The 9,572-nt window shown below is 33.9% G+C and overlaps 1 pseudogene; it reads left to right on the top strand.

Moving 5' to 3' along the window:
* Positions 1–6,869: 6,869 nt before the first annotated feature.
* LOC106776808 lies at positions 6,870–8,056 on the top strand (annotated as a pseudogene).
* The last annotated feature ends 1,516 nt before the right edge of the window (positions 8,057–9,572 follow it).

The raw sequence follows: 9,572 nt of genomic DNA, 5'->3' as shown, positions 1-9,572 counted from the left end.
CATTTGTTTCCATTTAACAGAAGGGACGAAATTAATGTATAATTTACTAAATGAAAACCAAGTTGGCGTTTTTTTTAAAACTAGAAACTAAATTGACACAATCGAGTATAACTGAAAACAAAAGAGACTATTAAGCCTTTATAAAACAATATATTTGACTCATAAATCTCTTCGCATAAAGCGGGATAAGAAAATGGACCGATCTAGCTAATCCGCACTAGTCCTTGCCAACAAATCCACCTAAATGAACTCAAAGAATGATAACAAATCTGTCTTATATTCTGTTTAAACAGTTTATCTACTCAAAAGAACACAACGTCAAAGTTTTCCAACAAGGCACACAGTACGACATTATCAAAACCCCGTACTTACCAATTCTTAATCACCCATTTCATCTTATGACTTTTTCTAATATAGATCACGCTTGTCTATTTGTCGAGATATAAACATTCATTACAGAATAATTTAGTGTGGATAAAAAGAATAATACCCTTTGGGTGTTTAAGGGTGGTATATGTTCAAAATTCTAAAATAAAAAGATTGAAAAACTAAAGTAATTACTTCAGATTGAATCTACAATTAAGGGGTCCAAAATATGACCTTAAGCTATATACTATTGCTTTCTTCGTTAAGAGGGAGGGTGAGTGACATAAAATGTTATTTGAACTCGGGACGTTGGATTCATTGCAAGGTTTTGATACCATTGATACGAAAAGGTTAACTTGTTCATACAAGCCCCAAAATCCTATAACAAACGATAACCACAGTCTTGGTTTTATTAGCATTTATTTTAGGTTTAAGGATCCAAAGAATGAAGTGGCATTATCTAGTAGTCTTGGTTTCTGGGCATTTATTAAGTATCACTTAATTCAAGGAATTTTATAAGATTTTGAAGAGTTAAGTTCAAGTAAGAGTATGATACCAAAATCAATGGTATTAGACAGAATTGAGAAGCATGAGAGTTTCATTATAAGGCCTAGAATCAAGGTGTGAATGACTAGGGCCATTTTACAAGGGACCATATCTATGATGTATATTTCCTTTTAATTATCGTTAATAATAGAATTCGCCTATAGGGAAAATGTAGATATTTTATACAAATAGAATCGCATAGTACAATGAAAATGTAGTTATAGTCGAAGGGCAACATTTCTGATAAAGTTAAATTTAAACTTTTTACTTAAAATTTTATTCAACTATAATGAATTTTAAATGTTTTAAAGGACATGTGTACTTTTTATAAAGAAAGAAAACTCATTGTTAAGTGATAAAATGAAATAGATTTTTGAAGAACAATGCAATAAAAGTCTTAAAAGAATCTGACATTGTTGATGCTTTTATTACAAATATGGAGTGAATTAATATTGCCATGGAAGGCAATTAAAACATGTCATCTTAGAATCAATGATTTCCTGAAATACCGGAATACGGGTCCATTTGCTTTTCTTTAATAAACTATTTTTAAAAGCTAAAAGTAAAAACAAAAGTTGAATGTGGTGTAGCTACAATTTTGACTAGGGATTTCAAAGAGTTAAGAGTGTGAAAAATGGGCTATGTATCCATTAAAAATCAACTGATTGTGTATCTGTTATTTTGGGTGATAACTGTCACAGTTGCCATATTACTGTAGATTTTGCTTTCGCCATCATTGGGTATGTTAACTGCTTCACAGATTTGAACTTTACATGTTGTTAGAGTCTGTGAATAACCAAACCAGTAGAAGAGCTGTTAGATAAGTTTGGGCTGAAATATATTCTAAGAACTATTTCTACTTTAAGCAGCAGGATACGAAAAGCCTTAGCACCAAAGGTAATAAATAATGTTTCATTTCAATTACGTTGACTTCTCGAAGCTGTTAATCTTTGAATATTCTCTCATGTATGAAAAAATTTAATTATGTGCGATAATCTGTGGATATACCTTGACCTGAGTTGTCAATCTAACACTATAGTGCTGTTACAATGTCGGCCTTGCAGTTTTGGGCCACTTTGTCGAAGCCCATCATGTCACTGCTTGCTGTTGTGCCTATAGTAGCACAAATCACAGCCATATTTGGGCTATTTTTTGGTTGAAAGCCCTTAATACTGCATCATTTAAGGTTTATTTTGGGGGCAATGTTATGAGTTTGATCTCTTATTTGCGGTTTTAAATTGAACCGTAGGATGTTCTTGTGTCTGGGAAGAACTATTCTCTGGTGCCATCTTCAGCCGTTTATTACATTTTCTGTTACCTTCCTAGTATTTCCCATATCACATTTTGATTGATTTTTTCACTTAATATCCATGGATCAAAACGAAACCTTAATTATCTGAAGTCTTACATGCAAAACAAAATCAATAGTATGCAATTATTTGTATGTATTGAAATTTTCAGTATATGTTTCTAGTTATTGTAAGAACCTAGAAATGGGGTATTAGAGTAGATATGTGTTTTAAAATATTGAGACGACTATCTTATTTTAAAAATAAGTCAATATTATAGATAAAAACTTCATACAGTCGTCTGATTACTTAAAAACACTTCATCTCTCTAGAACTCGCTCTCTAAACTTCCTCTACCTTCTCTCTACACTTTCTTCCCCTCTGATCATATGTTTGACGATCACGAAGTTTTTATGTGATCATCGCTGAGTTGTCTTCATTATCCACCGATCAATTTCTGCAATAGAGTAAGGAGGTTTCTACCCCTTTTTTCGGTCTATCTTGGTCCTTTATCATATGTATCAAATTTGTCCCGCATGTATAAAGTGCGTTTCTTCTTTGATTTTTGGTTAATTATGGGTCCTAAGATTTCATCCCCACTATCATTTCGTAAATTGTAGGCCTTAACCTAAAATTCTTCATGGTGGGAGCGTCGGTCGAGTAATTTTTGGACTGTCTTAGTTTTCTCTAAGGTAAGGGGAGCTAATTTGCTTTTTATATTAGTATAAAAATGTTTGAAATTTTTTATTTGGTGTGCATGTGATTATGATTGTTCGTAGTGTGAAATTTAGAAAAATATGAGTAAATTCCTTTATTATGTGTTTTTGAAATTTTGAATGTATGATTGTTGTTTAACTTATAGTACGATGAAATAAAGATGTTAAGAGATAAAACTATGTTATTATTGATGGTTGGAAGAATTGGGGATTTTGAGTATAAATTGGAAATTTAAAGTGATGGGTGTTCGTATGTCAAATTTTGTATTAGTGGGTTTAAAGAGAATTCTACAGTTTGGTAACAGTCTTTGGGTCTATTATATTTTGTTTAAGTCCTATAATAGTTATGGTGTGAAGTTGAAATTGATTAGTAACACATGAGTGCATTTTATACCATTTTAGAGTGAAATTTGGGGTTTTGAGAGATGAATTTTAGAAGGAATGATGGTTTAATAGCAATAGCAGTTTGGGGACTGTTTTTGAGTTATTTTAGACTTGTTGGAAATTTTAAAATAGTAAAATCTAATCTATATTATAATAGAGGTCTTGTGATGGGGTATTTGCATAGTTTTTGGTCAAAAAGAGAGGTTTTAGGTAGTGAATTTCTAAAGGAGTGATTCTGGGTGAAATTGGTGAATTTAGAGTCCATTATTAAGTCATTTAAAACTGGTTTATGCAGATTTTGCAGTGAAATGGTTGTTATAAGAATTGGAAATGATGTTTGGGTAGGTTAGAGAGGTTGTTTTGGTTTAGAATGGTCAATTTGAGCTAGAGGTGAGTTTTCTGAGGTTTCTTAGTATTTATAGGTCCTAGGGAGTAGTAGAAGTTGGGGGAGAAGTGTCGAAGGTCAAAGAAAAAGAGGAATTGGATCTGTCATGGCGCTGAGCGCCAGCTTGGATGCTAGCTCTCGGGTAACAGGTCGTTGTATTTGCTGTGATTAGAAAGGAAATTTGCACTTTGTTGATTGTGTTGTTCCCTGTTCGTGTGCAATAGGAAGAAGGGTGAGGAGCTCTTGACTTTGAGAGGGGATTCTCAAAGGGTTTCTGCAACAAGATCGTGCGGGTGTTATGTTTGTAGGTTTATTCTATTCTATATTTAATTGTTTGAGTGGGAAAGGTGTTTACATTGTGAGAGTGTGTTCAATGTAAAACCTTAGGTGTAATTATCCAATCATTATAGTGAAATATCCTTCAATTCATGGTTGATTGGATGACTGGATGTAGGCATTGAGGCAGAACCAAGATAAAAACTATGTTTGATCTTACATTTATCTCTTTATATTTCATTGCATACAAATTTTTCTTACACTGCAAGAAAGCTTTAAAGAGCGTTCTAATTCTTCAAAAAGATTTGAAAAATGCGAGTTTTTATAAATCACCAATTCACCCCCCTCTTGGTGTTGAGAAACAAGCTTTACTATTTCTAATAAACTTAAATTTTAAGAAAGGGTTAAAAGTGTAACTTTTTATTTTTTTAGTTTTTAGGGCTTGGAGATATTTGTCCACTCTTTAGTTTTTATATGGGTTAAATATGTTTTTAGTCCCTATACTATTAAACGGTTTTGGTTTTAGTCTCTCTTTCACAGTAAGGTACATTTTAGTCCTCTTTCTTAAGAAAACTTTGATTTTAGTCCTCCAAAACTAACACCGTTAAAAACTAGCTGATGTGGCTAACGGTGTAATGACACATTTTTTTTCTGAAACTAGTCCCAGCTTTTCTCTCTCTCCCTTTGTTTCCTTCCTTCCATCACTCCCTCCATCATCTTCACCAAATCTTCCAAACAATGAAACCCATCACCGTCAGAATCAGTTATGATGGTCAATTTTTATATATTCAACAATAACGAAAGTTTCACAATGGAACTGAATTCACTCAGTTCTAATAACTACAGTTTCTTTTAAAGGTGAGAGAAATTTTCTATCCAAGTTTGCATCATTAAGAATCCCCCTTTCCTGCAACATAAAAAAAGTAACACGTATCACACTTGATTGAAATAAATTGTTTTTTTAAAAAGTAAATAAACTTAAACACAATCCCCTTCCCTTACTTACATTAGTTCTCAGCTTAAAAGGCTTAGGATTTGTGGGCTTTAATTTTCTGTACTTCACAACTGGAGAAGCAGTTGTGGTCGATGAAGATTTCTTTTTTAAGGTCAAAATCATAAACGTTATGATCATTCAATAAAGTGGGACTGAAAGTAGTCATTAATTTATATAACTAAGACTAGACTTTTTGTGTTTTTCTCGAATCATCCTCATGCTTGCTCCCAAGAATAGCCTTTTTTTTGGGCACATCGTTATCCGTACTCATCTCTCTACAGCTGCCAAGAATCCATTGATTTCAAAAAATTTAAGAAAACAATGGATAGCTAAATGTTTTTAAGAGAAATCAAATCCTTACATATTTTCATGAACTATTGAAGAATTTTCCTTGTCATCATTCTCAATGAGTTGCCTCCCATTTTCTTTGTCATCAGAAGAAGCCAATGATTTTTCTTCAGCCTTTCTCATGTTGGATTCAAAAACTCTTCCCTTTGCAGAAACCGAGTTCATCATCTCTTCATTTTCACACCTTTATTTAGTCATCTTCTCTTTATTGTTGGAATTTGACAATGAGGTAGTGTCACTTTTCCACACTTCTGAAAAAACTTGAACTATAACTAAGCTCTCCCCTTTTGTTAGTTCTTGGGAAAATTCATCTCCAAGAGATAGTTCAGCACCACCCGCTGAAGTTCCTTATTCATGGCATCCTTCCAGAGAACCACATCTAGATTTCTCATCTATCTCCATATCACTAGAGTCACTTTGATGAGGCTTAGCAACCTGTCATTTCTGAGTACCTTTCTTCACTTTCTTCTCCTTCAAACTTGACATTGATGGGTTTCATTGTTTGGAGGATTTGGTGAAGACGATGGAGGGAGTGGAAGATGGAAGGAGACGGAGGGAGAGAGAGGGGGGAGAAAAGCGGGGAAAGACTGACTAGTGTCAGAAAAAAAATGACGTGCCATTATACAGTTAGCCACATCAACTGGTTTTTAATGGAGTTAGTTTTAGAGGACTAAAATCAAAGTTCTTAAGGAGGAGGACTAAAATGTACCTTACTTTGAAAGAGGGACTAAAACCAAAACCGCTTGATAGTTTAGGGACTAAAAACATATTTAAACTTTTTTATATTTTTGTACGTAACAATCTTTATTTTGTTTTGTACGACTATTTTAATGACCTTCAATTAATGAAAGGTAGCGCAGTTCAGAGAAAAATATTTTCGTTTGTGAGATTAGTTTAATAAAGTGGTATCAAAGCTTTATACTCTGAGTATCGAGAGAGAAAAAAAGAGAGAAAGGAGAGTCAAACACCGTGAGGAAAAAAGTGAGTGCTTCAGTTTTTTTTTTTTTGTGAGAGATGGCAAAGGTAGTTAATGGAATGAGTATGCCACAATTGTTGGAAAAGACCAATTACGACAATTGGTCTTTGCAGATGAAGGTTCTTCTTGGATCCTAAGATGTATGGGACATAGTGGAGGACGGGTACAATGAACTGCGGATGATGAGAATCAGACATTGCATCAGACTATGCAGAGGTCACTAGAGTTGATTTTGAAAAAGAGAAAAGAGATCGATATATGGTGTCTTTGTCACTCTTTGGATTATGAGCCTTTTCGAAAACCATTTATCTATTTTTCTTTTGGATTAGGATTATACACCTCTCTGATTGTACGTGAAGTTCCTAGTACAATGATTAAGGTTGATGGAATGAGCAATATATGAAAAAGTTCCATTTTTTAAACATTTGTTGCACTGTTTATCTCTTGCTTTTTTTATGGTGACAATATAAGAGTTGTGGATATTTCTCACTATACAAGGATTGTCTTTGATAAAATTCATAAATTTGAGCCAGAGCATGCTAGAAATATGATTGGTTATCTCCTTCTACAAGACCATGGAGAACTAAAAATGGCAAAATTGGCTTCGTACCCCGATTATTACATCTGTGAAGTGGCATTTCAAGCCAAAAGGGAGCTTCTAAGATTGTCTGCGAAACCAGATATGCTTCCAATTTCATATATGGTCAACCCTCAACAAGGTTATAACCATTTAGCAATAATGTCCCCTAGAACTCCTACTACACCAAACGTTCAAGTTCCCCCTCTCTATTGGGATCCACAACCTACTGGCAATATCAATCCAGACTTTATGGCAATGAACTACATGGATTATGTCATTGAGCTTCAGAAGCAGACATAATTGTGCAGTTTAAAGAATCGTATAGATGTTATAAAGACTGGGACTGTAGGGGTTGCCAACGATTACTATAGAGATGCTTCTGCTGCCAATTTGGTGGCAAAGTTGGGAAAAGGTTTTATGAATATCCAATGAAAGTTTGTCACTATTTCAACAAAGAATTCTGCAAACATGGAAATAATTGCAGATTTTATCATGGGCAAGTTCCCCTGAGAATTTATCTCAGATTTATGGAAGTGATGCTAGTGGTGAGGATGAGGTGATTTCCCCAGGGTCACTAGCACAACTAGAGAAAGAAATTATTGATCTTCTAAGATCAAGGGATGATGAAATATCGGTTGCTTCTCTACCAATGTCGTACTATGATAGATATAAGAAGGTATTGCAAACAGATGGTTATTTAAGTGAAAGCCAAAGACAAGGTAAGTCTGGATATAGTTTGACAAAGCTTCTTGCTGAAAAATAGTATTGAGCTAATAGTGGTGAGACCTCACGGGGAACAGTCAGTGACTCTGGCAGAAGATGCTCCCACACAAATGAAGAAGGAAAAGTTTTTTTGAAATATCAGTGTTTCTTGACAAATATATCTAACATTCCTGACTGATAGTACTTTCACAGAGGATGATGTCTCAAACTACTTCAACACATTTGGGCCTGTTGCAGATGTTAGAATTCCAAACCAGCAGAGAAGGATGTTTGGATTTGTGACATTTGCTCATTCAGAAATTGTCAAAACTGTTTTGGATAAAGGGAATCCTCATTATGTTCGGGTTTCTCGAGTTCTTGTGAAACCTTACCGAGAGAAAGAAAAGATTGATGAAAGGAAGTTCACAGATAGACTTGAGCACACGATTTGTTATTCACCACACTGTGTGGATACGGATTTTAAACTTAACTGAACTCCAAGAAGTTTGGGGAACCATAGATCTTTTAGGAGGCAGTTGTAAGAGCAAGAACGAGCCTTGGAAAATGAGATGAGAAGCCTTGCACAATTGTAGTTTTCCTCAAAATCTTTATCCAGCTTACCTCATTTTCGTTTCTCCTTTGATGAGACAAAAGTTTCAAATGATCACTTCAATCTTTAGCCACCAGAAGAATCTTTCTGCTTTCCACTACATGCCAAATCCATACAAACATAAGACAATTTCCTTGATGAAGAAATCTATCAACACCTCAACCTCCCAAACAGTCCATTTTTGTTTCCAATAGACAGTGAGATGTAAACAATCATAGTTTCATATACATATACAAGAAATATAGAGTTCAAATAGATCATGGCCAAAATTTCGAAGTCTAAATGACATTTATAACTCCACTGATGAGATACATGTAATATGCCTGTTGACAGATACAGAAGATGAAGAATTTAAAGCTGCCAACATCGTTTTAGGAATTAAGAAAGTTGATCGGGATAGAGGAAGAAAAAAAATTAAGTTTATGGGAGAGTTTTGTTAAATAAACTTAAATTTAAAAAAAGGGTTAAAAGTGTAAGTTTTTATTTTGTTAGTTTCAGGGGTTAGGGATATTTTTCCATTGTTTAGTTTTTATATTTTTGTACGTAAGAATTTTTATTCTGTTTTGTATGACTATTTTAATAGCTTTATTCAATTAATGAAAGGTCGCGCAATGTATTTCAAAGAAAAATATTTCTGTGCGTGAGATTAGTTTAACATTTTCCACAATTTAATTGGAGACATCTATTAATTTTAATTGTAGATAATTCATTTGAAAATTTCCTTGACTCAACATTCTTTTTAAGGAATTTTGTAGAGTTTATCATGTACAAACATGCACTAACTTGAAATTTTAATCATGAAATTTTTATAATCGAATTATGAGTATTGATCATATGATATGTTGAAGGCTACTGTTGAAGGTGATCATTTAAGGTATTTTGTGGTCCACATTAATACTTATTGTCAATATAGATGGGGTTGACGCATAATGGTATGAGGCTTGGATTAGCATGAAATATGGATTTGGCATCTTTGAATTGCAAAAGTATAATGCATAGTGTGCTTTAGTAATAATTATTGACAAGTTAAATGATTGAGTTTTTATCTATTAATAAGGCAAGGGATGATATCTATTTAGTTTATTTGGTTTGACAGGGACCTATGGCATCGGTTCTACAGACAACTGAGGCCAAAAACCCTACATAAAGATTTTCATCAGTCAGCTGACTGGATTATCAAGGTCTTGCAGGAGTTTATGGCCTCGGTTTTGCAGACAATCGAGGCCAAAAGTTCTGCACACAGATTTTCATCAGACACTTGACTGGACTGTCAGCTTCTTGCAAGGGTTTATGGCCTTAGTTTTGCAGATAATCGAGGCCATATATGCTATATGGCTTTGATTCCAAAACAATTGAGGCCTATACTGTTTAGAAAAATTTAAAAATACCACCTTGTCCTT

Source organism: Vigna radiata, chromosome 11, assembly GCF_000741045.1.
Source record: "Vigna radiata var. radiata cultivar VC1973A chromosome 11, Vradiata_ver6, whole genome shotgun sequence".
Lineage (NCBI taxonomy): Eukaryota > Viridiplantae > Streptophyta > Magnoliopsida > Fabales > Fabaceae > Vigna > Vigna radiata.
This window is presented reverse-complemented; position numbering and strand designations above follow the sequence as displayed.